The 27,680-nt window shown below is 36.9% G+C and overlaps 1 protein-coding gene and 1 pseudogene across 2 annotated transcripts in view; one reads left to right on the top strand and one right to left on the bottom strand.

Annotated features, from left to right (window-relative positions):
- LOC127441974 (unconventional myosin-IXAa-like) overlaps window positions 1-21,999 on the bottom strand; it is a 229,018-nt gene extending 207,019 nt beyond the window's left edge. For both annotated transcript variants that reach the window (XM_051699623.1, XM_051699711.1), the window contains exon 1: window positions 21,692-21,999. The gene's annotated coding sequence lies outside the window, so the exon portion shown is untranslated. The remainder of the gene's footprint in view (window positions 1-21,691) is intronic.
- A 2,323-nt stretch (window positions 22,000-24,322) lies between these two features.
- On the top strand, window positions 24,323-26,388 carry LOC127442964 (sentrin-specific protease 8-like; annotated as a pseudogene).
- Window positions 26,389-27,680: the final 1,292 nt, after the last annotated feature.

Raw genomic sequence — 27,680 nt, 5'->3', positions numbered from 1 at the left:
AAGTTTAATGCTAAATGCTGACAGGTGTGCAGAGCAAGTGTGAATATCGATTGAATTACAAGGCTTAAGGCATGTGTCCTGGCCTCTCTGTGGCTATTGTTATTGGTAGGGATGTGCAAAGCCACACATTGAGTGCATTTACATGCACATTAATACAATGATAACTACCAAAAATCAGCTTAATAAAAAAATACAACAACACAAGAAAACAGTGTTTATCGTCTGGCTCAGTGACGCTCTGACTCGGAGTTCACACAAAAAAGGGCCATTCATGGCATTTATACAGTATATTATCTTAAAATTCCCATATTTGGGCATTAAAATGTGATTGGAATTTGAATGCCCAATAATCACGGTTCTCAATTAACCATGGTTAGATCAAATAACCGCGATCAGATGGTTATTTAATAATCGCGACAGGCCTACTTACAATGGAAATGAATGGGAGCCAATTTTTGAACATTAAAATACTCACTATTTCAAAAGTATAGCCAAAAGACATAAACATTATGAATGTAAACATGATTTTAGTCTGATAAGATCACTAATTAACCTTTTCTGTTTAAAGTTATAGCCAATTGTACAACTTCGTTACCATGATGATGTAATCAAAAATCCCTAAAACCCTATGACTGTAAAAATTATGATTTAAACAACTTTACAGCTCAAATAACACACAAGTTTTAACAGAATAATTAATGCAAGTGCTTTTATAAAATTATAAGCTTCACATTTCTGTATTTAAACCCTTCAAAAATTGGCCACATTCACTTTCATTGTCCCCATTCACTTCCATTTTAAGTGCCTCACTGTAACCTCGAGTCGAAATTAAGTTTTGTGGTAATCAATATTATGCCACAAATACTGTCGATTGAGCTCAACTTGTTTTGAACCCAGAACATTCCTTTAAAATAGGCATTATTCAATGACAAATGGATTGCGTGGATCTCGTCTTTGGACACAAATTACATGGAACAAGTCAAACCAAACTTTTACTCTCAACACGCATGCAGTGTTTTGGTAGCACGCAGAGGACCAACAGCATATTAGGCAGGTGGTCATAACGTTTTGGCTCATCAGTGTATATACAGATATATATATATACAGGTGCATCTCAATAAATTAGAATGTCGTGGAAAAGTTCATTTATTTCAGTAATTCAACTCAAATTGTGAAACTCGTGTATTAAATAAACTCAATGCACACAGACTGAAGTAGTTTAAGTCTTTGGTTCTTCTAATTGTGATGATTTTGGCTCACATTTAACAAAAACCCACCAATTCACTATCTCAAAAAATTAGAATATGGTGACATGCCAATCAGCTAATCAACTCAAAACACCTGCAAAGGTTTCCTGAGCCTTCAAAATGGTCTCTCAGTTTGGTTCACTAGGCTACACAATCATGTGGAAGACTGCTGATCTGACAGTTGTCCAGAAGACAATCACTGACACCCTTCACAAGGAGGGTAAGCCACAAACATTCATTGCCAAAGAAGCTGGCTGTTCACAGAGTGCTGTATCCAAGCATGTTAACAGAAAGTTGAGTGGAAGGAAAAAGTGTGGAAGAAAAAGATGCACAACCAACCGAGAGAACCGCAGCCTTATGATTGTCAAGCAAAATCAATTCAAGAATTTGGGTGAACTTCACAAGGAATGGACTGAAGCTGGGGTCAAGGCATCAAGAGCCACCACACACAGACATGTCAAGGAATTTGGCTACAGTTGTCGTATTCCTCTTGTTAAGCCACTCCTGAACCAAAGACAATGTCAGAGGCGCCTTACCTGGGCTAAGGAGAAGAAGAACTGGACTGTTGCCCAGTGTTCCAAAGTCCTCTTTTCAGATGAGAGCAAGTTTTGTATTTCATTTGGAAACCAAGGTCCTAGAGTCTGGAGGAAGGCTGGAGAAGCTCATAGCCCAAGTTGCTTGAAGTCCAGTGTTAAGTTTCCACAGTCTGTGATGATTTGGGGTGCAATGTCATCTGCTGGTGTTGGTCCATTGTGTTTTTTGAAAACCAAAGTCACTGCACCCGTTTACCAAGAAATTTTGGAGCACTTCATGCTTCCTTTTGCTGACCAGCTTTTTAAAGATGCTGATTTCATTTTCCAGCAGGATTTGGCACCTGCCCACACTGCCAAAAGCACCAAAAGTTGGTTAAATGACCATTGTGTTGGTGTGCTTGACTGGCCAGCAAACTCACCAGACCTGAACCCCATAGAGAATCTATGGGGTATTGTCAAGAGGAAAATGAGAAACAAGAGACCAAAAAATACAGATGAGCTGAAGGCCACTGTCAAAGAAACCTGGGCTTCCATACCACCTCAGCAGTGCCACAAACTGATCACCTCCATGCCACGCCGAATTGAGGCAGTAATTAAAGCAAAAGGAGCCCCTACCAAGTATTGAGTACATATACAGTAAATGAACATAATTTCCAGAAGGCCAACAATTCACTAAAAATGTTTTTTTTATTGGTCTTATGATGTATTCTAATTTGTTGAGATAGTGAATTGGTGGGTTTTTGTTAAATGTGAGCCAAAATCATCACAATTAAAAGAACCAAAGACTTAAATTACTTCAGTCTGTGTGCACTGAATTTATTTAATACACGAGTTTCACAATTTGAGCTGAATTACTGAAATAAATGAACTTTTCCATGACATTCTAATTTATTGAGATGCACCTGTATATATATATATATATATACACACACACACACACTGTATAGTACTGTATAAAATATATGCAGTATATATATATATTAACAGTTCAGCCCTCATACAGTGACGCCCCGGCCTTCAACCTAAAATGAGTTTGACACCCCTGTTTTAGCCACTATACTACTCAATCACTGGTGAGTGAAATCTGAACATTGAGTTCAGCTTTCAGTGATTTTCAGAACAGTGAGTGAGTCCTACCCAGCACTCGTCTTTATGTTCCAGTATCATGTCCTAACCAGGCATGACAAAAGTTTCTAGCAACAATCAATTTTTCTGTCGGCACTATGTGAGCAACATAATCAAAGCTAATCAGCACATACGTGATTTTTACTATACAGCTGTAAGGAGCAGGATTTTGGACCAATTACTTTTCACGGGGGGTGGGGCTACCACAATTCGGAACATGAACGGGACACTTTGTAGAGTCTCGCCTGGTTAGGAAAAGTAAAAAAATAATGCATACCTACTCCATTTTCTACTACCTTTAGAGCACAAGGGTTTTACCTGCACAAATACAATACTAATCAATAATACTTTAAGATGTCTATTAATCATTGGACTAAAACCTCCCTTGGGTGCTAAAAGAGATCCAGTGTAATGCGTCAGTATTATTGATCGGGCTCTGAATCATAAATGTAGAGTATGAGTAAACAGTAAGTACATTGCATTAAGACAGTACAGAGTGGCTATCAATCAAGTTAGATTGACATGACTGCCAGAGTAGCTTAACACATAAAAACTAGTTCAGATTTGTCACCATCTGCTGCAATGTCACTAAAGGATCAGCAGGCTATCCTTATTGTTGAGCCCTGAGCATGTTTATTCACCTCAGCCCATGTGCTCGACTGGGCCTAACAGCCATCTAAACCTTGGCTTGGGTTCAGGATTACATCACTTTATTCACTGTAATTAAAGCAGACCACAGGGTTTGAGGCAGACCCCTCTCACAGCATGTCAACAATCACAGCCCAGTCTTTCTGAATAACACACAACTGTGGCTCACATTTGCCCAGCATTCCATGCTATTAAAGGAAAGTGTAAGTTTAATGCTAAATGCTGACAGGTGCGCAGAGCAAGTGTGAATATCGATTGAATTACAAGGCTTAAGGCATGTGTCCTGGCCTCTCTGTGGCTATTGTTATTGGTAGGGATGTGCAAAGCCACACATTGAGTGCATTTACATGCACATTAATACAATGATAACTACCAAAAATCAGCTTAATAAAAAAATACAACACAAGAAAACCGGGTTTACGTGAGATTTGAATTATTATTCTCCATTTTTGACGTCAAAAACAGCGCCTGAAAATCATTTCTAAAAATGGGGGGGAATTCCCCCTTACATGGCTCATATGGGGGGGGAATAAAATTTGTGATACTAAAACATCTGAAATTTTACAACAATCTCACCTTAGATTGGGGGGGTACTTTTCCCAATTCTTACTATGGTTGGGAATTGCCACAGACCTCCCGTTTCAATACTACAATGATATTTATATGCCAATTCGATATGTATTTTTCCGCAAGTATTGCGATTCTGTAAGTATTGCGATTTGATGTTTTAAAATATTTAGCTGTGGTAACTCCTCTGTCTCAGAAAAAAATGTCTATTGAAGAACAGTTGTGTCTGAAATGACATCTGTTTCACCCTGTAATACAGAATTTGCGCATCCCGGACGCTGAATGACACGCTTCAATGCGCTTTTGCGCATACCGGACACAGATGATGCACTTCAAGTAACCATGCTTCAAGCACTTCAAGTGTTGCGTGTTCTTCCCAATCAATTCAACCGTAATTTTATCAGTCCACAAAACATTTTCCCAGTAGCGCTGTGGAGTGTCAAGGTGGTCTTTGGCAAACTTCAGGCATGCAGCAATGGTTTTGTTGGAAAGCAGCAGCTTCCTTTGTGGTGTCCTACTATGGACACCATGCCCATTAAAATTTTTGCACATAGTAGACTCATGAACAGGAATGTTAACTAGGGCTGCAGCTAATGATTATTTTGATAATCGATTAATCTAACGATTATTAGAACGATTATTCGACTATTCTGTGATTATTGCAACAATTAATCATCAGCTCTTAACTGATTATTCAGCTTGTGCCCCAAATTAAAAGGTTGTATTAAACGTGTTTACTAACACTAACAAAATTATCTTTTAAAAATACCTCTAAATGACTTTCACTGAATTAAAGGGGAAAAAATTATTAAGTTTAATTCAGTAAAGAAATTCACAGCAAAAAAACCCTACTGTTATCAAGTGTTTTTTTCTTGTTTTCCATTTTAAATTGTCTGAAAATCCTTAAAACAATTTACATTTACTTGAGAAGCAACATACGAGATATTTAGACTTGCTTTAAGAGAATGTCTTAAATGTAAGTGTATTTTGTATATAAGTGTATTTTTTCACTTGTTTATACTTCTGCGAGTGCAGTAAAGACAAAATATACTTATATTCAAGATCTATTCTCTAAAAGCAAGTCTAAATATCTTATTTGCTGCTTCTCAGATGAATGCATCTTTTTTTTTTTTTTTGGATTTTTAGATATTTTAAAATATTTGTATTTTTAATATTATATTCAGCATTCTCAGATAACAATTTTTTCTTCTGCGGTATAGCTGCTAAAGAGAATGTACACAGTTTTAAAGGAGTTTTAGATATTTATATTGGAAAACAAGATAAAACAAAAACAAATCAAAAACGTATTTTGTTGCAGTGTATAATGGGGCGAAGACTACCCTCTCTCACCTTTCTGTTCACTTCAATCGATCTTTAACTCACAAAAAAACAAACTCTCTCTTATTAATAAAGCTGCGTATTGCCAATTTTCTTCACGATAAGAAATGCACAGTGACACATATATTATGATACAATAAGTCACGAGCCATCACGTTATAATCTAGCTGCATTAAGCGTGCACACCCGAGGGATGAGCGTCCCACGCCAGAGTGTGCATCAGCCGGGTGCAGTTTCAGTCTTTCCCCCATAGATCGGAACATTTACGCAACTCATAGAAGAGGCGCTGACCGCACAGAGAAATACCAGTTTCGGAGTTTGTAATTATTTACATGATCTGCTTCTGTATTACTTGAACTTTAATAAAGCTATAACGCATTAAATATAACTGCATTAAAGATGTAATGCCGGGGTGTTTCCTTTAAAGAGCTCTGGCTACGCTTATTCCACATCGAGAGTGCTTTTGTATTTACTTTTTTGGTATTGGCCCTCATACTTTGCAGTCTACATCACCTGAAGCTGTTTGGAAAGGTTAGAGTTTAATGTGATCTCATGTTACATTAAATGAGATCAAACGACTATTCGACAACGAAAATTTTTGTTGACAATTTTCTATTGTCAACGTTGTTGATAACGTCGGCTAATCGTTTCAGCCCTAATGTCAGCCAGTTCCAATGATTGTTTCAAGTCTTTAGCTGTCACTCTAGGGTTCTTTTATACCTCACTGAGCATTCTCCGGTGTGCCCCGAGTCATCTTGGCTGGACGGCCACTTCTAGTCAGAGGACAGTGTGTGTATATATATATATATATTCCATGTGACTCATGCCTTGTTTGGTGAGAAACATTCATGGGGTTTTCAAGCGAGAACTCACTTTGTTTTGCTTCAACCGGACCCCCACAGTGACAAGAAATTAACTAAACACAGCAGCGCACAAACCAAAGAACCGATCTAACAAATCATGTCTGAAGAGTTTGAAGTCAAAAAGATGCATTTCTATGCCCAGCCTTTTTTGTATGAACCAGAGTACTTGGAAATCAAATTGAAAGACATGGAGCAGGCTAAGGCAGCCACAGTCACACTTTGTCCCAACTTGACACAACACGTCACACGATAAAAGCTAGCCTATCTTTTCAATGTTAAACAGAGTTTTTGTCCTAACCAGACATGAGGAGCAACAGGACATTCTGCCGATTGCTTGGTTTCTATTTGCGGCATTGCGCCGGGTAGCCCCATCCTCTATGAACTGGCACTGGTTCAAAATCGTTCTCATAACAGTATATTGAAGCTAGCATCTCACTAGCCACTTAAAAACAACTTGATTTTGGCTGAGGGCATCACACCTATTAACTGTTTGTCACGTCTGTCATAAACACACCGATTCAGAATGGAGAAGAGGTGACAGACATACCATCTCATTTCTCATTCTCTCCAACTTTTCCTGTTCACTTTAGGTAAGGGAAACATCCATAACACTGTGGTCTCCTGTACCCTCTGACTGTGTCTTCTGACTATGTATGTGCAATAAATGTGACCAAGCCTTTACTGTGCAAACACTAAAGCACAGCACACTGTCAGCACACTAATTAGAGCATCACAGCGAAGACAAATAGATAGACAGACAGATAAACAAACTAGTAGACCTCCCTAATCGACTAGTCGGACTAGCTGACTAGTCGATTATCATGACCCATCCCAGTTATTGCTGATAGCACCTTTAAATATGAATTTAAAGGTTTCTTCATGTAAATGCTTGTTCAGGTAAATGAAAGTGCATGTTCTGTAACCATGGTGCACTTTCAATGCAATGCTGACTCTAGCATCTTTAAAAATTCATAGATCTCTGCATATCTTCATGTAATCGGTCCCACACTGCTCCAGTTCTGCACACCAACCACCGATAAACACTGCCAAAATCATCTGCAGCTTTGTCAAGACATACGCTAAGAATGCAAGAAAGCCAAAGATGCGGCCTTCCTAGAGGGTTGCCAGGGAGGAGCAGTGGAGAGGGACAGTGTGGATTAAATATATGTAATTAATTAATATGTGGAACCCTTTATCTTTTTTGTTGGTTAATTTTAAATGTCTTTTTATGTCATCAAGTATTTTCTATTGACTGTCTGTTTATATGTGTGTCTGCTGTTATTCAATATTTGACCACTGGGATGTATGTTGGGTGACCGGTGGGGGGGGGGTGCATATATTGATAAAAGTTGATTCCTTGTTTTCATGTGCTGTTGGTGTTATTTTGAGTATGGAATCAATAAAAATTGTTAATGACAAAAAAAAAAGAAAGCCAAAGATACAACAGATATCCTTACAGTAGCTTTCATGTTTATCAGGCTAACAAACAACAAAACATAACATTGTAGCATTCTCTGAAAAAGGTATAAAACAATCATTTATATATCAAGTTTCTGAGGAACTTATTAATCATGGAATGAGCAATGACAACTCTCAAAATCAAACTGGAGTTAACGCAATGCTTGAAATTTGAAAAGTTCACGGTTTCCTTTTTTCAAAGAAGAACAGTCTTTGTGACAACCATTGATGTTAGAAAATGAGACCTACTAGAGAACACTGTCATAAGTGGCACTTTAATGGCCCTATAAACAACAACACAAAAGAGACATCCTGGACCTAAATCTGACAAGATGTAACAGGCAGATGAGAATTATGACCATAGAAACGTGTTCAGATTAGGGCTGCTGGTTTAACATGTAAATTCAGTGCAATTAATTATATTAAAAAAAACAATTGTGCAATTAATCATGTCCCCAGACTGAAATAAGAAATATTCCTGCCATCAGAGCACTTCAAGCTTGAACTACCACCTGTTTTCAGCAGGAGGAAGTAAGCGAAACTCCAGCTGTTTAGGCAACGAGCAACTGTACAGAGAAGCTATCGCTGAAGCTAATCACACTGAAACAAGTGTGTAAATGTAGGCGAGTCTGTAATGCAAGTGTTAAAATGTATTGTTTTTCAAATGATGCGTTAGAATAAAAGTGTTCCGATATCGTAACACAGCAGGGTGTGAGTAATAATGCGAAAAATAAGTGTTAAGTCATAATTAGGGATGTGCAAGTCTAGTCGACAAAATGGTTCTGATGCTGCTAGTCGACACTGGAATTACTAGTCGGTTAATATTTCCCCCCATTAAACTGATCATAATTTTTACACATTTACGTTTGGCTTTATATTTTTACAGAGGCTGCACTTAAATTACTGTCATATTAATGTTACATATTTTAAATAGAATTAATAATACAAATATTATTTAAAAAAAGAGGATTTCTGGAGCAGATACAGAGTTTAATTTCACCTCAGGCTGCACGTGCTTCTTCCCTCTCTCTCGCGGCGCTCAGGAAAATGTCCTCTCGCTAGACAAGCAAACTCAGCAAAGTAGTTATGAAATCACTTCGGTGGTGCGGGAATCAGCTTTTGAAACATTTGAAAGTCCCTATTGAAGTTTTCACATTTGAGTCTTCTTTAAATCTGTGCGTGCTTGCATGTTATTTTTCCGCTGAGTGGGCTTTTTCAAGCGCAGGATAGACGACTCAGGTGAGTCAAGTCCCGTCTTTCGACGGGTTAATTTTGCTCATCCAAAAAATTATGCTTTTAAGTAGCCTAGAAAATGACTGTTTTAGGCTAGGTATGCCATTTTTTAATCTGCTGATTAAGAAGGCTATTTTCAACAAAGTGCCGACTGCTGAACAGGTTAAACTATCTTTTATTCTGTGTGCACGTCATGTTTAGAATACATTGTTTATTGTAGGCTACATCACAGGCATATTTTTTTCTATCCTATAGCGACTTTTTTTTTTTTTTTTTTTTTTTTTACATCGTAACTTATTGGTTAACATTCTTTACCGAACGGCTGTCATATTAGATCAATGGTTAATGCACGACTGCACGTGTATAATACGGTACAGTGTATAATTATATATATATATATATATATATATATATATATATATATATATATATATATATATATATATATATATATAGGGTAACCTCCTCATGGTCATGATTAGGGGTTCTCGCTCTCAATAGGGCGCGTGGTAAGTTGTGCGTGGATCGCAGAGAGTAGCATGAGCCTCCACATGCTGCGAGTCTCTGCGGTGTCATGCACAACGCGTCACATGATAAGATGTGTGGATTGACTGTCTCAGAAGCGAAGGCAACTGAGACTTGTCCTCTGCCACCTGGATTGAGGTAACCGCACCACCACAAGGACCTACTAAGTAGTGGGAATTGGGCATTCTAAATTGGGAGAAAAGGGGATAAAATATGAATTAAAATCATGAATTATCGCCCTGCGGATTGAGCGAATACCTCAGCTGAGCAACGGAGCAATGTCCCTTACGTAATATTCTGGTGATTGTTTGTGCTCTCGATTCGCTTGTGTTGCTGTATTTCTCACTTGTAAATCACTGTACAATCGCTGGATGTAAATACTTTGCACACAGAAGAAGCCTTACACAACAATATAGCAGTGCTCAGCCGTTCTGCAAGCTACAAATCGTATGTATTTATACACATCTGGAGCTCATTACTGAGATCATTTTTATACTTTTACTAAATAAAAATCTAATTTCTTGTGATAAATCGCTTTATTTTGGAAATAATATAAGTTTACTACAACTCTTTTGCGTTAGCTGGATATGATACCAGAAGATTGTTAGCCCACTGAGATTTGACCAGAAATCTGTAGGCTACGTTCCGTGCACAGATTCAATCCCCCCATTTTCCGAAATGAATTTCATGCCCTGAGAGACTAAGACTTTTGTGCCTACGCAGCTTGAGGAGGCAGAGGGCACCGCTTTTACTACCAACTCTTGGACCTGGACTTTGCAGTACATCTAAGGGTTCGGTGTAGCAATGGGTAGCCCAATTTACTGCTGAAAAAATGCAGATATAGACAGATAATCATCTGAAAAATGTTCTGATTATCGATGCGTGATAAAGGTATCATTCCCAAGCCTTATATATATATATATATATATATATATATATATATATATATATATATATATATATATATACATACACACACACACATACATATGCATACACACACACACACACACACACACACACACACACACACAGATCAGCCACAACATTAAAACCACTGACAGGTGGTGAATAACATTGATTATATTGTTACAATGGCACCTGTCAAGGGGTGGTATATATTAGGCAGCAAGTGAACTGTCAGTCCTTGAATTTCATGTGTTGGAAGCAGGAAAAATGGGCAAGCATAAGGATCTGAGCAACTTTGACCAGGGCCAAATTGTGATGGCTAGACGACTGGGTCAGAGCATCTCCAAAACGGCAGCTCTTGTGGGGTGTTCCCGGTATGCAGTGGTTAGTACCTACCAAAAGTGGTCCAAGGAAGGACAACCAGTGAACCGGCGACAGGGTCATGGGCACCCAAGGCTCACTGAAGCGTGTGAGGAGCGAAGGCTAGCCCGTCTGGTCCGATCCCACAGAAGACCTACTGTAGCACAAATTGCTGAAAAATGTAATGCTGGCCATGATAGAAAGATGTCAGAACACACAGTGCATCGCAGCTTGCTGTGTATGGGGCTGCCTAGCCACAGACTGGTCAGAGTGCCCATGCTGACCCCTGTCCACTGCCGAAAGCACCAACAATGAGCATGTGAGTGTCAGAACTGGACCATGGAGCAATGGAAGAAGGTGGCCTGGTCTGATGAATCACATTTTCTTTTAGATCATGTGGACGGCCGGGTGCGTGTACGTCGTTTACCTGAGGAAGAGATGGCAGCATGATGCACTATGGGAAGAAGGCAGACCGGCAGAGGCAGTGTGATGCTCTGGCCAATGTTCTGCTGGGAAACCTTGGGTCCTGGCATTCATGTGGATGTTACTTTGACACGTACAACCTACCTAAAGATGGTTGCCACACTGCAAAAATTGTTCAGGAATGGTTTGAGGAACATGACAAGGAGTTCAAGGTGTTGACTTGGCCTCCAAATTCCTCAGATCTCAATCCGATTGAGCATCTATGGGATGTGCTGGTCCAACAAGTCCGATCCATGGAGGCCCCACCTTGCAACTTACAAGACTTAAAGGATCTGCTGCTAACATCTTGGTGCCAGATACCACAAGACACCTTCAGAGGTCTTGTGGAGTCCATGCCTCGAGGGGTCAGAGATGTTTTGGCGGCATGAGGGGGACCTACATGATATTAGGCAGGTGGTTTTAAAGTTGTGGCTGTTCGGTGTGTGTGTATATATATTATACACTGTACATATTCTGAAATATTAGTTTTGGCACAAAATGTCTAATATGTAAAATTAAGTTTAAAAGTTAAAGGTGAATTGTGTCATTTCTGAACCACAAGAATCACCAAACGGAATTGCAAAAATATTGTCCATTTTCAAATACACACCCCAGTCTTCCATTGGTCAGAGAAACAGAAAGTCCCAAACTCACCCCATTGGTTGAGCCAATGTCAGGTTGGTGGAACCACTCAAACAAACCTAGCAATGTCTTGAAAACGCCACAGAGTCACATTGTTTACTACTTTCAGAAGTCAAAAAATAAACGGCTTACTTACAGTTGTCTCTGTACATTAATCTGTCATAGGTGAAATTTCAACATCAAAATAATTACACTTTACCTTTAAACTTCCAAAAATTAAAATGTGTTTAAAATAATAATAATAAAAAGTAAAAGAAACTGAGAGGAATTCAGTGAGGGAGCAATGGTCCTTTTCCTGTCCTCTCTATAGCGCCCACAGTTGCAACAAAGACCCCAACATGGGCGGCACAGGAAGTGTGACTCAGGTCCAAAACAAAAACATGACATTATTGTGCTCATATTCACTTTAATGAGCATGCTGCACCTCTCACACACCAAACTACTTCTTATACTCACTAAAATAACAGACAGTAAACCACTCTAGAGATAGAATCAGCTCCCACCTTAACTTAAATCAAGCAAGATCGTTTGTGACGGGGATGTCAAAAATCCCAGTACTTTGGAACCAAGTTGATACTGAAACTTACAAAAAAAAAAAAAAAAAGTTAATGTAAACACAATTGGTTATGACTTCTGCCGGGGGGAAAAAATCTGATATGCATCAAAATACTGCATCTATGCATTAGATCTTACATTGTAAAATGCAGAAAACTGAAGCCTTTTGCTGGAAAACGTAAAAAAAAAAAAAAAAAATTACATCACATCGTACCTGGTTAGGACACAGTTTATTTACATGCACTTTACAAGTTTGATTTCAGTCAGACTAAAACAATTAAATGTCATATAAATGCCTTATACAGAATCTATACCAGTCCGATTTTTGCAAAGTTGTTCTAACAGACCTAAATAATGTAATTGTAGCTCAGCTTCGTCCAGCATGTATACACATTAATCTGACCACAGTTGGCATCGGCATTGTGCGCGTACTCCGAAAGACAGAGATGGACGTGCAACCTATATTTAACACTTCCTTCATTGTCGTCAATCCTTCAAATACTAGATTACATATTTGAAGACTATAGCTTGACTATGCAAAAAAAACCTGTAGCTCGATTATAGAACTGCACATGTAAACAAACTGAGTGCATGTTGCCTGGGCATTACAGGCAGAAGGGAAGAGAAGCAGAGAGGAAATGTTGTGAAGCTGGATATATCAGTAACAAGGATTATGCACACACAATTTCCCCTTTAGAAATGTGCACTTGTGGCAAACTGCTAGACTGAGCAAAGTGTGGCCTGAGGGCACCAAACATCAGAGGAAGATACAAGGAGCCCAACAGAAGGTGTTCACCGCACACTAGAGAGCTGGACTTCACACGTCTTATTAACCTCAAAGATTTAAAGCAAACTATCACCCAAGATTTATGTAAAGGTACATTTTTGTTTGAGCATCCCAAGCAGCTCGACACAGCAACATTGGCTCAACCAATGGTGTGAGTTTGCGTCAGGACTATCTATTTGACTTACTAATGGAAGACAGGCGAGAGTTCAGGAAACCTGTTTATTTTTTCCATTTCTTTTGGTGGTGCAACAAAATAACTCTTCATCTTAAAGTGGTAACATAATGATTAAACTAGATTAAAGCTAAATTTGGTTGCTAAACTCTTCACTTCAGGGATGAAATTGAACAAAAAATGTTAATGTTAATCCTATCATTTCCTGTTTCCATCACTGTTCTGATACAGATCCAAATAAGGCCTAAAAGTAATAGATTATGCTCAATTAAATGAGATTCAATTACAGCACTGGTCTGACATGTTTCAAGTCTTGGGCTTCCTCCCAGTTCCCCAACTTACACAATGCACTAAAGGTAAGTACTTTGCTGGTGATTGGAAAGTACATACTTGTATGCAGTAGGGCTGCAACAAACGGTTATTTTGATAATCGATTAATCTAACGATTATTAGAACTCTGCGATTATTGCAACGATTAATCATTAGCTCAGCTTGTGCCCCGACTTAAAAGGTTGTATTAAACGTGCCTACTAACAATAAAGAGGACAAAATCAACTTTTAAAAATACCTCTAAATGGCATTCACTGAATTAAAGGGAAAAATAGTTTTTATTAAGTTTAATTCAGTAAAGAAATTCACAGCAAAAACATCCTACTGTTATCAAGTGTTTTTGTCTTGTTTTCCATTTTAAATTGTCTAAAAATCTTTAAAACAAGATACATTTACTTGAGAAGCATCATATGAGATATTTAGACTTGCTTTAAGAGAATGTCTTAAATATAAGTGTATTTTGTATATAAGTGTATTTTTTCCACTTAGTTATACTTTTGCGTGTGCAGTAAAGACAAAATATACTTTTATTCAAGATCTATTCTCTAAACTCACTTCTATGTTGCTTCTCAGGTGAATGCATCTTTTTTTAAAAGGATTTTTAGACATTTTAAAATATTTGTATTTTTAATATTATATTCAACATTCTCAGATAACACATTTTTTCTTCTGCAGTATAGCTGCTAAACTAAATGTACGTTGCTTTAAAGGAGTTTTAGATATTTATACTGGAAAACAAGCCAAAACAAAAACAAATCAAAAACATATTTTGTTGCAGTGTATAATGGGGTGAAGACTACCCTCTCTCACCTTTCTGTTCACTTCAATCCATCTTTAACTCACAAAAAAACAAACTCTCTCTTATTAATAAAGCTGCGTATTGCCAATTTTCTTCACGATAAGAAATGCACAGTGACACATATATTATGATACAATAAGTCGCGAGCCATCACATTATAATCTAGCTGCATTAAGCGTGCGCGTTCGAGGGACGAGCGTCCCTGTGACAGAGTGTGCATCAGCCGGGTGCAGTTTCAATCTCTTCCCCCTTAGATTGGGACACTCGCGCAACTCATAGAAGAGGCGCTGACCGCACAGAGAAATACCAGTTTTGGAGTTTGTAGTTATTTACATGATCTGCTTCTGTATTATTTTAACTCTAATAAAGCTATAAAGCATTAAATATAACTGCATTTAAGATATAACACCGGGGTGTTTCCTTTAAAGAGCTCCGGCTCCGCTAATTCCACAACGAGAGCGCTTCTGTATTTACTTATTTTGTATTTTTGCATTATAATTCCCTCATACTTTGCGATCTACATCACCTGAAGCTGTTTGGAAAGGTTAGAGTGCATCTGGACTGTGAGCTGTGTTTTCTTCCTCTCCTCAGTCAGGCGTGAACTGCAGTGCTGCTCTCGTGCGTCATCATTAGAGTTTAATGTGATCTCATGTTACGTTAAATTAGATCAAACGACTATTCGACAATTACAATTTTTGTCGACGTTGTCAATAATGTCGACTAATCGTTTCAGCCCTAGTATGCAGAAAAGAACACCAGTATTGGAGGGGAAGATTATCAGTGTTTTCGTCTGTTCCCTACACTAAATGTATCATATGGCTTTAGAATACTTGGAATATAGTGCAACAGTCATATGGAGTAGTTCCACTGCAATAGTGAGGCTTCCCTCTTATGTTAAACTCTGGGATTCCCCCAATATTTCCTGTAGCAACTTATCTAATTTACTGTTACGTTCATCTTCCTCTACAGTAAAAAAAAAAAAAGAAAATAAAAAAGAAAAAGAAAAAGATTTACTGTCTTATGAATACCTTCCTGGCTTGCTGTTCAAACTGGTTTTGTAGAGACCACATGTTAAGACAGTTAAGACAAGATTTAAGATTAGCCACTGATACATTTTTCTATCCCTAAAAACAGCCAGCTGTTTCTGACATTTCTCCTTCAGCCCCAACAAGGCCAATAAACAGATATTGCACATAGCAGGACTGGTGCAGTCAGTGTATTTTTGAAAGAGTGAAAACACTGAACACAAATTGATGTACTGTCTATTCATACTATGGTAAGAAGGTCTGGGCAGCCCCACTTTTCCCGTTTGATCTTGTATTTTTAGTGAAGCGGCCCAGTTTTAAAACGCACCCCTCACTAGGGCCCTTACACTACAAAAGGTGGCTTGTCAACACCTGCTCTGTTGCTGCACATTTGTCAAGAGCAGACAGGTACCTACTTACCTACTTAGGCTAGTAAGGTATTACATCCAAACTATTTTAAAAAGACAGAAAAATACTATTTTTGTTGTTTTTGTTTAGAAGTAAATTAAAAGTCATTTGGCAACATTCAGCGACACTGAAAATACAAGTGTATTCTACTTAAAATTTACTTTTTCATAGGTCATTCAATCTCTATTCTGGCAGGAGGAAGAAACAGTGACAACTTGTCTTTCAATCTGTCCTCAGGGATAACTGAGGCATCATAAAGATACTCATGGCAGACACACATAGATGAAAAGCTAATGACAGTAATGGATTTAGCAGCTCTCTTGTCTAATTGAGGATACAACTCAAGAGGGCCATGAAAAACCATTTAAACTCTTCTGCAATGAGATGAAACAGAAAATCCCCAAATCAACAAAAGAGGTTAGATAAGGACATGGCGTCTTGTTCTTGTCTTGTAAGGTCAAAAGTGCAAAATAATTTCTACTAAAATAATTTTTAACTGTCAGACTTGCATGGAAGTGCATATCTGGGGATTAAAACTCGGCCAAACTTCACAGCTGTGCCCACATGAACTCACTGAATACTGACATTAAATACAGCATAACAAGACCAGGGGTATGTTCATCATTGAATACTACAATAATACTCCAACTATTTTCAGTATGCATTATGAAATATATAATGCCCACACCATGCAAATTTTCTGTATGTATGGTATGCATGTATGACCAACTAAATTTGGCAAAATGTATTGTATAAGGATGCACAGATATGACAAATGCACCTAATTTAACAAAAACTATAGGCCGATACCGATATACCACTAGTCCACCTAATTTGTCATCAGATCACTGTTTTGCTCAGGAATTTTGTTTAGATTTTTTTTTACAAAAAAGCATACATAGAACATTTCAAATGTCTTATCAAATAACTTAATATTTAGCTTTACATAACATGGAAAAGAGGTTACTTTGCACTTCTAAAACATTTGTGTGCTTCTGTTTTTGCACTAAACAACAGAACTCACATTTTATGTATTATGATAGAACAATACAAATAAATGTTATGCATATTCGACATGCTTCACACTTTCCGCATTTCATTTAGGCCTGTTTTGGTGTGTTTATATATATATATATATATATATATTATACACAGAACAAAATATTTTAAACTTTACACAATGCAATACATTTACGTGACTATACACAAATATAAATACTTTTACATGATTATAAATAAACCATCGGGGGGGTTTCTTCATATAGCTGTTTTTGGCTTATGAACAATATGCAGATTGCTAGTGGTTTTAATTTGGTTAATAATTGGCCATTAAATATTGGTGACCGATAGATACATCGGTGCATCCCAAGTACTGAACCCACAATACAATGCACACAACTTGAACTTTAATTTCGAGTTTGATAAACTGGAAGTAGCCTAATACCAACCATGATTTTTAATATTTCTTTCTCAGTTCAATATTTAAACAGACTGCCAAATGTTCATATATTTTTACTTAAATCTGAATTTTATGTGCAAAATAACTAGGGATGCATGCAACGATGTTATTTATTGTTAGAAAAATAAAATGTTGTACATTTTAAAAGCATAATTCCTAAGCAAATCAGTGATCTGATGATAAAAATAAGGTAAGTGGCAAAATGGTATCAGCCAACAGTTTTTTTTGTTCAAATCGGTATTGGTATCCACCAAAAATGTGTATATTGTTGCACAACTAAAAATAAATCCTTCAGAGATCATGACTGAACGTTACTTGTCAAATGAAACGTGACAAAATGACAAAAGACCTTTCCTGTGCATCTAAGAGCCTTCATCAATCAGCAAGAGATTTATGTGTAATAAATAAATGAGGCATGTAGATGGTCATGAGGGAAAATCATCACTCATTAATGTAAATTAATTTCTCAATATATAATCTTTGCTCAAAATTCTGGGATTAGACAAAATACTTGTCTGAATAACATCCAAATCCACCACAAATATTTCTTTGGATTGGACAAACATAAAACCAGGATTTGAATTTTATATCTTCTCAAACACTAGGTCCAAAAAAGATTTTATTGAAGCCTGTAACATAAACAAATCCAAGATGATTTATAGTTTGATGATAATTTAGGACTGGCAAGCATCTTGGTTTATTTGGTTCTATGGGAAGCCATTGCACATATCTGTAAAGTCAAAATGTGCAAAGTAAGCAAAATAATATGGCAGTCAGAGAATATCTTTATATGAAAATTGACTTCAGTAGAAACCAAACAATGCACTGTCCATACATATTAGCCTCTGCCTGCAATACTGAATGCAAGTTTCAGAAAAATGCTAAAAGTAATAATTACTGCTGTTTCCAGTTATTTACAGCCTGGCAATCTGATCCATTCCCCCCATAATTTCAGCTGTCTGTCTCTGCTTACAGAAGACCATCATAATTGGTTCAAGCCAAAAAAAAAACCTACTGTATACTGCAGAGCTGACATATTCGACTTTATTTAAAGGTGCAGTTCACTCATACAAAGCTTTATTACTTTAGAAGACTTTGAATGTAGTGCATGAGTCATATGGACCACTTTTATGATGCTTATAAGGTGCTTTTGGGTGTTATAAAGCTTGAAATCCTCAGTTCTCACTCATTGCATTTGCATGGAAAAAAATGAACAGTACATTGTTCAAAATTTCTCCTTTTGTGCTCCATGGAAGAAAGAAAGCCAAATGGGTTTGGAACAACATGAGGGCAAGTGAATTCTCATTTTTGGGTGAACTATCCCTTTAAAAGGAACAATACAAAACAGACACTGTTGCACAAGTTTAGGTAGGTTTAGCTGTTGTCACTGTTATGACATCCTATCTAACACAATCTTTTTTTTTTTTTTTTGGTAATAAAATCATGGTCAGAGCTATGAAGTACCTCTTACAGAGAAATTAACTCGATGGCCTTGAGTTTCAGTACTTCCTTTTTCCTTGAATTGTTCTGTTACAAAAATGCTTCAGATTTCTCCTAACAGCGTTTCATCATGCAGAGCCCATCAAAACCTGCTGGACACCTCCAGAAGTCAAACGTCACTGTCCTTCTAAAATGAGTGTATGATGCAACATCTATTTCTGCTCCATGTTAAAAATTTAATAACAGAGAATTTTAAACATGTGAAGTGTTTTTGTTTTAAACGGAAAGTCTCTCTAAAAGCTTTCTCAAGAGTTGTGTGCATTTTAATGTGGTGAAAATTTAAATCTGATAGAACGGCTTAAAGCTTAAATGTCCAATTTTTATGTTAAAGTTCATTCTCTTATCCCAGCTTAATATGCAGAGATAACTATAGGTATGCAATCTGTACACAGACTCCCACAAAAAGTGCAAACACTGTGATTCTGTGGTGCTATCAAAACACTGCGCTGTTTGTAACATTGGCTCAACCAGTTTGGGCTGGGACTATCAGTTAGCCTGACCAATGGAAGCCAGGGAAGTTTTCTGGAAACCTGTTTAAAAAGAAAAGAAAAGAAAAAAAAATGGACAATTCCATTTGGGGATGCTAATGGTGCAGAAATAACTCACTTCAGCTTAAAAGGACCACAATGTCAAAGTTACTTATATAATTTGGACAATAAAATAGTGTTGACCTTATATTATTATCCATCCCTGCCATCAAAACACACTAAAAACAACGCAAGTTCTCGCATGAACGCGTGCCACTGCACTGTAAAAAATGTTCATAATTTTAATGGTAAAAGACTGTAAAAATGCTACAGTAAAAAAAACAAAAACATTAATTGGTAGACGGGTAGTTACCTTAAAATATATGGTAAAAATTATTAATATATTTAAAAAGAAAATACTGCAGTTTTACGGTAGAATTTTGTACGTAAATAATGTAAAAAATATGATTTTCTGTATAATTAACGGTAACAATTTATATTATGTTTAACAAGAGAATACATTTACTTTTTACGGTAAATTATTGTTAAAATTACAGTAAAAAAAATAAAATAATCGGGTGTTCCCAGAATTCTCTGCGTGACCCATTACATTTCATTATATTTTATGGGAATATTTATGTTTCTTCTTATTTTTAATATCACTTATGCACATTGGGATGTTCAGTGTTATATTTAATGTAGTTTAGTTAATGTTTACTGAATTATTTTAATTTCACATGTGTTACCCTGATGGTGTTTAGTGTTTAGTGTGAGTGACACTGAGCACTGTCTCTACATGTTTATTGGTCACTGATCCTGGAAGAGCCACTATTGATGAACTTCATGTCATCATGTGCTCTTCTGTAATTACTACGGTGATTAACTATACATTGTAAACTGAAAAGCAGATTTTTACAGTTTCAGAAGGTTAATATATTAAGTTTATCATTTAATAATATAAACAGTAATGCACCGTAAAATATACAGGCATCAAAATTACATCCTGTAAAGCCTGAAACGTGGTTACCGTATTTTGTACGGTAAATTTCTGGCAACCACAGCTGCCAGTTTTTTACCGTAAATTTAACAGGATTTTTTTTTACAGTGTGTGAACCAGCTTCTCATATAGTGCTCATGAATGTGCAATGTACGTCAAGATTTTCACAGCAAAATGACAGAAATTACAGGTTGTTTCTCACCAAACATATCAGAATACTTAACATAGACTACTTTTATGAAACTTCTGGGTCCTTTTTTAATCTTTAAAGTGAGGTTTCAATCCACTGCCATTGCACTGAAAACAGTCTGTGATATTCATTAAAATAAATGGAAAACATCTAACATGCATATATGAAATGCATACATGTATATGGAAAAAGCATCTCTCTGACCACACTGTGATGCACTGCAGGAGTTTAGTGTCAGATGTCCAGAAGGCCAGTTGTCGGAGTAAAGTCGTGTTCTGGCACAAGCTCTCATGCCACACTAACAGCTGAAACAAACCCTTTGCATTCCTCGGATCACCTGTGCTACTCTGCTGGGAAAACACAACATTAGCTCATCTCTAAGAGAAAGAGAGCATTGGCTCAGAAAAGTTGAGTTAGTTCTTAGAAAGTCTCTAGCATCGTTTGTTTGCAGATGCCACTTGGGTTTGATATTTTGATATCTAATGCAATGACATTTTGAAGTGTGTCTTGACTCTTAAGTGTCCAAACACGTCTGGACACTTTTTATTGTCCAAAAATGAGCAGTGCATGAGGGCAAAATGAAACTGGGCTCATTTCTGCCTCCGGATGACTGTGCAGATTTGGTCCATGACGACTGCAGCACTAGGACAGTCCTGTTAGTGAGTCCTCAATTCTACATGCACACACACACCATCACCATCACCATCATCACCATCACCATCATCATCATCATCATCACCCTGCACATCTGTGACACTCTTAAAGGCATTTACTCGGCATATCTGAAATGTCATATATTAAAGTTATTCTTTCACAGTTTCACTAGTTACACCCTTTACTGGTCACCTTCATGCCTGTTAACGCAGCACAGAGAAAAATCACAATATAGCACAGCACGCAAGCCACGAGATTGTATTTAGTGCGCGAGCCTACTCAGTCACTGTAAACATAAAGCAGGAGATGAAGAAACTTTAATGTCTCGCGCTGCAGGGAATAACTTACAGTCACCGTCGGGTCATGATGATAAACGGGAACGATAAGTTTGTTAAGAAATATACGAGTTAAAATGATTTCAGCGTACTAATATCTTACCTCTCAGAGTTCAGGGTAAAAAGCCAGTGTGCTGCGCGTCTCCTTTAAGGACCGATCAAATCCAGCGCAGCGCGAGTCCACTAATATCCAGATTTTTCTCTCTCAAATTCTCCTTCGCGTGAACTTTCCGGTGTCCAAACATATATGCAACGGTTCCCCATTGAAATGTCCCAACTGTGCGGCGTTTCTTTTCTCGTGGGAGTCGTTAGCTCAAACTCCTTTCTGGGTTTTTTTTTTTTTTTTTGGTTTTTTGGTTTTTTTCTGTTTAATCAGCGCTGCTTCTCATCTGCGCTCAGTCGCGCGCTGCGCGCTCCCGCCCGCAGTTCGAGGGAATGGGCGTGGTCAGCTGCGGTGATGGGCGTCGGCCTTTCATTTTAACCCTTGTGCGACCTTCGTGACATTTTTGTCTTTTTCGATCAAAGATTGGCTGTGTTAATGCCAACGGCATAAATTTTGCCAAAGGTGTGTATTTTTGGGGGAATTTTGATATTTCAACCACAGATCCTATAATGCATCTATAATACACTGTGTACACAAAATAGTTACACTCAGGACCTTCAGGACAAAAATGTCCCTATTGAAACCCATTCAAACTGCAATATTTTATCCCAATGCCATTAAAGCATAAAATCATGAATTCATTGATATTGTGCTTTCATTCCGGAGCCCTGGCTTCAAAATTTTAAATTGAAATATTTTCCACCAGATGACAACATTTTTGTCATGTTTAGCCTATGGAGCACATACATGCTTTTTTCCTATTTTCTGTTTGCTGTATTATAGAGCACTGCAGGCCAGTTGAATAAATGATGCAGCTAAAATTGTGTTGGTATGGATGTCAGAGTGTGTTTTGTATGTGTGTATTGAGAAATGTGTGTGTGTGTGTGTGTGTGTGTGTGTGTGTGTGTGTGTGTGTGTGTGTGTGTGTGTGAAAAACAACAGTGGCATTATGTAAACAAACTGGTATTTAAAGGGTTACAATTTTGAAAATGAATGAATATTTGGTAGTTATGATCAGGACTGATGTTGGTTAAAAAATCTAAGTCAGTGAAAGTGGAAAATAATATTATTGTATTATATTTTTATGGCAGTTTTTTGACTCGGACATTTTTATCCTCTAAGGTCCTGAGTGTGAGGGTTTTTTTTTTTTTTTAATCTGACACTGCAGAAAAAAATAAAAATGCATCAAAATCAGTGTTGTTGCTAATCATTGACATATCCCAGACTGTGATAATCCATAAAAATAAATAGCATTTAATATATGGAAAATAAATGATTTTTTGTGTTTTTTTTTTTTTTTTTTTTTTTAATCATAAAAAACAACAGTGGCATTATATAAACAAACTGGCATTTAAAGGGTTAAAATACTGAAAATTAATGAATATTTGGTAGTTATGATCAGGACTGATGTTGGTTAAAAACAATTAACTCACTGAAAGTGGAAAATAATATTAATCTATAATATTATTATGGCAGTTTTTTGATGCAGACATTTTTGTCCTCTAAGGACCTCTGAGTAACTTTTTTAAATTGACGCACAAGGGTTTATTCTATTTAATTGTTTGTTTGTTTATTTATTTGATTTCACATTACATACAAATGTGTGACAGTTGGGCACTGTATTTAAAAAATACAGTAAAAGTTCAAAAAAGGTATCAGAACATTTATAACATGTTAAAAAATAAACAAATAAATAAGATAAAATTAAATATAAAAATAAACTAAAATGTGCGGCGGCCTTTCCAAAGAAGCCCAAAGTAGCGGCTTGTTTCAGGACTCTAAGCCAATCATCGTCGCGTAATAAAGTGGGCGTGTTCATGAGGGGCAGAAGTGCTCTGCCCCTCAGTACTGTCGCAAAACGGGGAGCAGCGCTACATTTCCTATGACAACAGTGAAGAGTTTACGACACCTGTCATAATTGCTCTTGTGGTAGAGGGAAGGTTGACGTTATGAGCTCTCGAGGACTGTTATTTTGACAAGGTAAAATAAATTAGATCGTAAATTGTTATTTAGATAATTTTATATGGACTTACGTTTGTAAATAGACGAAGAAAGTGACGAATCAAAATGTCTTTGCTTTGAAATCCGTAGCTTCTGAAACAGTGCCATATTCATGTACCATGATATTTACATTGTACCCCAAGGTACTTCAAAAAATACCATGGTCCAAAAACATGTATTAACCATGGTAAATGTCCATAAAACAACATGCTTTCTTGTACTATGGTAGTATTTTATGTTAATGTAGTCTACTACTGTGGTACATGTAAAAACAAATATGGAATTGTTATGGTAAATGTCCATAAAACTTGGTATTACCATAGTACCATTTTCAAACAACATCCTTTGTTTTACTATGATACTATTTTATGTTAATGTTCACTACTTCCATGATACATGTAAAAAAAGATGGAATTATTATCTCTTTACAACAGCAAAGAGAAGACTCAGGGGTGCAGGCCTTATGGGAAGAATTGCAAAGCAAAAGCCACTTTTGAAACAGAAAAACAAAAAGAAAAGGTTCGAGTGGGCAAAGAAACAGAGACATTGGACAACAGATAATTGGAAAAGAGTGTTATGGATCTTAACCCCATTGAGCTTTTGTGGGATCAGCTAGACTGTAAGGTGCGTGAGGTGTGCCCGACAAGACGAGTCACATCTGTGGCAAGTGCTACAGGAAGTGTGGGGTGAAATGTCACCTGAGTATCTGGACAAACTGACAGCTAGAATGTCAAGGATCTGCAAAGCTGTCATTGCTGCACGTGGAGGATTTTTTGATGAGAACTCTTTGAAGTAGTTCAAGAAGTTCTGAACATTTTTTCCAAATTGTAATAGTAATTTTTCACGTTATTAATGTCCTGACTATACATTGTGATTAGTTGAATGCCACTTTGCTGAATAAAAGTACCAATTTCTTTCCATAAGAGCAAAATCTGTACATTATTCCAAACTTTTGGCTGTCAGTGTACATTAGATGAAGTAAAAATATCTGTCTTGTATATGTTTTGTGCAAAATAAGCACAGTAAATACCTTGCATATACAAATCAATTAAAACTCTTGACTGCTCACCCCCACAGTAACTGCTGCTTTCACCCGGTTTGCCTTGAGGATGGATCCAGTGGTCCTGAGCTACCAGGACAGTCTGCTGCGACACTCAGATGTGGCACTGTTAGACGCCCCCACTGGCTCAACGATCAGGTGATAAGTTTCGTATTTGAGTACTTTTCCACCGAGCGCTTCAAAGGTCTGGCCGAGAAGGTCTGTTTCATCAGCCCTGAGGTCGCCCAGTTTATCAAGTTCGCCTCCAGCCAAGACAAGCTCGCCATATTCTTGGAACCATTGAGGCTTGCGTCTCGTCGGTGGGTTTTCTTAGCTGTCAATGAAAACTCTAATCAGACCGCCGGTGGGTCCCATTGGAGCTTGCTTCTTTAACAACGTGATGGCAGCCAGTTCTCCCACTATGACTCCCAGAGTGGAAGCAACTTGTTGCACGGCCACTGTATTGCAGCCAAGTTTGAGACTTTTCTGGATGCTGGGGGTAAAGTGCCCTTTGTGGAGGAGCAGTGTCCTTCCCAGAAAAACAGCTTTGACTGTGGCATGTACTTGATCTGTAATGCAGAGGCTCTTTGCGAGAGTGTTGGAGTTGAGGGCTGTCCGCGTCTGCCCGCTCAGCTCATAAGACCCACCTATATTACATGGAAGCGGACAGAATGGTATTCACTCATTCAGAAACTCGCCAACTACTAACTATCTGACTTTTTACTAGCAACATCATGTTCAAATCATTATTTATCATGCGCAATCCCGCTCAATCAATGAGACTGCATTTGGTGTTCATCAGAAGAAATTGTTTGCCAAACTCTTACAGGGATAATTCACCCTCATGTCGTTCCTTGTTTCGTGGAATGCAAAAGGAGATTTTTTTATGCAGGAGATTTTTCCTTACGAAAGTGAATGGGGACTGACATCGTCAAGCTTCAAAAAGACAAAAAAAGCACCATAAAATGATTGTAAATGATGTGTATGTAACTAGTGCGCTATATTTCACATCTTCTTAAGCGACACGGTAGCTTTTTATGAGGAACAGGCCATAATTATTTACTGAAAACCTTCGATTTGCATTAAAATATGCTGCATGAAGACTTGCACCATGCTTGACGTCAATAGTCGCGATGTGGCGAGTCTGAATATGCGGGGGTGCGAATGAGAGGGGAAGATTATCAGTGAATAATGGATTAAAGTCAGTCAGTCTTAAACAAAGTTATCAGATGGCTTTGGAAGACTCGGAATGCTGTACACAATTATATGGTGTTTTTTTTTTTTTTTTTTTTTTGCCATTTTTTAAGCTTTATGGACCCAGTCCCAATTCACTTTCATTGTGTAGAAAAGAGCAGCATGAAAAATCTCCCAAACATCACTTTGCAACAGAAGGAATAAAGCCATATGGGTTTGTAACCACATGAGGGTGAGTAAAGAATGACAGCATTTTCATTTTTGGGTGAACTGTTGAATACAATGCCATTTTTCATCCATTGAAAAAAGAGAGGAGACTTGTAAGTTACATTTGGAATGTATTCATGCTAATTAGTTTAGATTAGTAGCATGAAGTGAGTGTCCTCGCGTAACTGAATGTGTTGCTTGTTTACATGATTTTTTGCTCAGGACTTTTGTTGATAAAAGTACAGATGACAAAGAATGTGATCTGTGTTATATAATTACCAACTAAGCTATTGTTTGCCAAGGAAATGTAGTAAATGCGGTTACAGCACATGGGCTTAACACAAAATCGCAGACTACTATTTAACCAAGTGCACCCTCTCGCTCCAAGTTAAAATAATGCTAAACCTCACACCAGAAAATGCATGATTGTATAACAGATTATTATTCGGCTATATAAACCAATTTTCTTAGATGAACTGAATGATGCAGATTAGAACTAGCACATAATGTATCATCCCAAAAAAATTTACTGCATGCAGGGAACAAGCATGTCTGTTTGGAAGCTGATCATTTTACTAACAGTGATGACTTTAACTGACCATCATGTGTGCAGGGGATGAATTACGTCTTGACCAGAATTTATTTCTACTCAAGTTTTGATTTCTGTTCTCTCATATTTGTATTGGTGTTATTTCGTTGGTTGTTTTTTTTAATTTTTTTTATGATCTCAAAAGCTGTGCAGATCTAAAACAAGACCAGATGGAAGTATTTGCATGGACGTGCAGTGCTGTGCAAAAGTATTGGGATCCTAGACCAACTCTCCAACTTTACTGAATTACACATTCTACACTGAAATTTTGTTTTCTGTGATATCTGTATTTTAAAGCACTGAAACATTATTTTAAACAAATTATTTTTTGTGACATTGTTAAATTCATAACAAAAATAAGAAACCTGAAATGCATTTTCTAAAATATTTAATCCTTACATTTTAAGATTTTCTACACTTGTTATTTTTTATTTTATTTTTTATCATTCTAGCATCCTCTTAAATCAGAAAAAGTACTGAAATAAAATAATATAAAACACAAATACTGAAACAACATCTTGTTGTACCATTATTTAAATTAGATCATTTCATGATTAATGCCAGATTTAGAATGCAAAAACTGAAACGCATTTCTAACAATTTGTGGGTAAATTTTTACTTGTACAAGTAAATTTTGCATGAAATTTCAGATTTCTGAATCTTGTGTGAGATAAATGGAAAAAAGGCTAATAGTACTCAATTAAAAAAAATTCTCTGTGTTACTTGAATGGTTTTACTAGCTAAATCTGCACAAAACCCAACTTTAATGCATACAGAAGTCTAAAATAATATGAATATATATATATATATATATATATATATATATATATATATATATATATATATATAAAATTAAATAATTTTCTTAATATTTAATACTAATATATATATATATATATATATATATATATATATATATATATATTAGTATTAAATATTAAAAAAATATTTAATTAACT

The sequence above is a fragment of the Myxocyprinus asiaticus genome, chromosome 1, assembly GCF_019703515.2.
Source record: "Myxocyprinus asiaticus isolate MX2 ecotype Aquarium Trade chromosome 1, UBuf_Myxa_2, whole genome shotgun sequence".
Lineage (NCBI taxonomy): Eukaryota > Metazoa > Chordata > Actinopteri > Cypriniformes > Catostomidae > Myxocyprinus > Myxocyprinus asiaticus.
Note: the sequence above shows the minus strand (reverse complement) of the source record. Positions and strands in the feature narration are given on the sequence as shown.